The sequence below is a fragment of the Triticum dicoccoides genome, chromosome 2B (genome assembly GCF_002162155.2).
Source record: "Triticum dicoccoides isolate Atlit2015 ecotype Zavitan chromosome 2B, WEW_v2.0, whole genome shotgun sequence".
Taxonomy (NCBI): Eukaryota; Viridiplantae; Streptophyta; class Magnoliopsida; order Poales; family Poaceae; genus Triticum; species Triticum dicoccoides.
The window spans coordinates 368,356,155-368,359,446 of record NC_041383.1 but is presented as its reverse complement, the minus strand read 5'-3'; positions in this window follow the sequence as shown (position 1 = coordinate 368,359,446).

The following is a 3,292-nucleotide window of genomic DNA, read 5'->3' as shown; positions in this document are numbered from 1 at the left end:
CCTTCATTTGTAAGCAAAACAAATGTATCCAATTTAGGCAGCATCATATTCTCATGAACATTAGAATCATTACCAAGAAACGAAAGTACCTGGTAATTTAGTTGGCGTGCACGAGCTCTAGTAATTGGTCCAGTATGTATAGCAGCAGGGGCTGTGGGTGTAACAATTGTATTGATGTCCTCATCAGCAGGTCACACAAGCTGAGCAAAATCAGAGGCACAATTTGTTCCATACCAAGGGAGTTGTGAAGGAACGTTCTGTGCGCGTCATAATAGACGGAGGGAGCTGCAACAACTTGGCTAGCATGGAGATGGTGGAGAAGCTTTCTCTCACCACAAGACCACATTCACATCCTTACTACATCCAATGGTTCAACAACAGCGGCAAGGTTAAGGTAACACGTACTGTTCGTGTGCATTTTAGTATCTCTACATATGCTGATTATGTTGATTGTGATGTGGTACCTATGCAAGCATGTTCCTTATTACTTGGTAGATCATGGCAATTTGATAAAAATTCTGTACACCATGGTAGAAACAATCACTATACTCTTGTTTATAAGGATAAAAATATTACTTTGCTTCCTATGACTCCTGATTCCATTTTGAAAGATGATATTAATAGAGCTAATAAAGCACAACAGGAGAAGAATAAGAGTGAAAATCAGATTGTGGCAAAAGAATTTGAGCAACAAATGAAGCCTAATAATAAACCATCTAGTGTTGCTTCTGAAATTAAATTGAAAAGTGCATGTTTATTTGCCACCAAATCTGATATTGATGAGCTAGATTTCAGCAAATCTGTTTGCTATGCTTTTGTGTGCAAAGAGGCATTATTTTCATTCGAGGACGTGCCTTCCTCTTTGCCTCCTGCTGTCACTAACATTTTGCAGGAGTTCGCTGACGTCTTTCCACAAGACGTGCCACCGGGATTACCGCCTATTCGAGGGATTGAGCATCAGATTGACTTAATTCCCGGTGCTTCACTGCCAAACCGTGCACCATACCGTACCAATCCAGAGGAGACGAAGGAGATTATGCGTCAAGTACAAGAGCTTCTCGACAAAGGTTATATACGCGATTCCCTTAGTCCTTGTGCTGTTCCTATTATTCTAGTGCCGAAAAAGGATGGTACATCACGTATGTGTGTTGATTGTAGAGGCATTAATAATATTACTATTCGTTATCGTCATCCTATTCCTAGGCTAGATGATATGCTTGATGAATTGAGTGGCTCTACAATATTCTCCAAAGTTGATTTGCGTAGTGGCTACCATCAAATTCGTATGAAATTGGGAGATGAATGGAAAACAACATTTAAAACTAAGTTTGGATTATATGAGTGGTTAGTCATGCCTTTTGGGTTAACTAATGCACCTAGTACTTTCATGAGATTAATGAACGAAGTTTTACGTGCTTTCATTGGACGATTTGTGGTAGTTTACTTTGATGACATATTGATTTATAGCAGATCTTTGGAAGAACATTTGGAACATTTACGTGCTGTTTTTATTGCTCTACACGATGCACGTTTGTTTGGTAACCTTGGGAAGTGCACCTTTTGCACCGACCGAGTATCTTTTCTTGGCTATGTTGTTACTCCACAGGGAATTGAAGTTGATAAAGCCAAGATTGAAGCTATTGAGAGTTGGCCGCAGCCCAAAACGGTCACACAAGTGAGGAGTTTTCTTGGCCTCGCTGGATTCTATAGGCGTTTTGTGAGAGATTTCAACACCATTGCTGCACCTCTCAATGAGCTTACAAAGAAAGATGTGCCTTTTCTTTGGGGTACCGCACAGGAAGAAGCCTTCACGGTATTGAAAGATAAGTTGACACATGCTCCTTTACTCCAACTTCCTGATTTTAATAAGACTTTTGAGCTTGAATGTGATGCTAGTGAAATTGGATTAGGAGGTGTGTTATTACAAGATGGCAAACCTGTTGCATACTTTTCTGAAAAATTGAGTGGGCCTAGTCTGAATTATTCTACTTATGATAAAGAATTATATGCTCTTGTTCGGACTTTAGAAACATGGCAACATTATTTATGGCCCAAAGAATTTGTTATACATTCTGATCATGAATCTTTGAAACATATTAAAAGTCAAGCTAAACTGAATCGTAGACATGCTAAATGGGTTGAATTCATTGAGACTTTCCCTTATGTCATTAAACACAAGAAGGGAAAAGAAAATGTTATTGCTGATGCATTGTCTCGTCGCTATACTATGCTTTCACAACTTGACTTCAAAATATTTGGTTTGGAGACCATCAAAGATCAATATGTGCATGATGCTGATTTTAAAGATGTAATGCAGAATTGTAAAGAAGGAAGAATGTGGAACAAGTTTGTTGTTAACGATGGATTTGTCTTTCGTGCTAACAAGCTATGCATTCCAGCTAGCTCCGTTCGTCTTTTGTTGTTGCAGGAGGCGCATGGAGGAGGATTAATGGGACACTTTGGCGTGAAGAAGACGGAGGACGTACTTGCTACACATTTCTTTTGGCCAAAGATGAGACGGGATATTGAGCGTTTTATTGCTCGCTGCACTACATGTCAAAAAGCTAAGTCACGGCTCAATCCTCATGGTTTATATATGCCTTTGCCTGTACCTACTGTTCCTTGGGAGGATATATCTATGGACTTTGTTTTAGGTTTACCTCGAACAAAGAAGGGGAGGGATAGCATATTTGTTGTCGTGGATAGATTCTCGAAAATGGCACACTTTATACCATGTCATAAAAGTGATGATGCTGTTAATGTTGCTGATTTGTTCTTTCGTGAAATTATTCGCTTGCATGGTGTGCCAAATACTATTGTTTCAGATCGTGATACTAAATTTCTTAGCCACTTTTGGAGATGTTTATGAGCTAAGTTGGGGACTAAACTGCTTTTTAGTACTACTTGTCACCCCCAAACTGATGGACAAACTGAAGTAGTCAATAGAACGTTGTCTACTATGCTTAGGGCTGTTTTGAAGAATAATAAGAAAATGTGGGAGGAATGCTTGCCTCATATTGAATTTGCTTATAATCGTTCATTGCATTCTACTACTAAGATGTGCCCTTTTGAAGTTGTGTATGGTTTCCTACCTCGTGCACCTATTGATTTGTTGCCTCTTCCATCTTCGGAGAAGGTTAATTTTGATGCTAAACAACGTGCTGAATTGATTTTAAAAATGCATGAGTTAACTAAGGAAAACATTGAGCGTATGAATGCTAAATATAAACTTGCTGGAGATAAGGTAGAAAACATGTTGTGTTTGCACCTGGAGATCTTGTTTGGTTACATT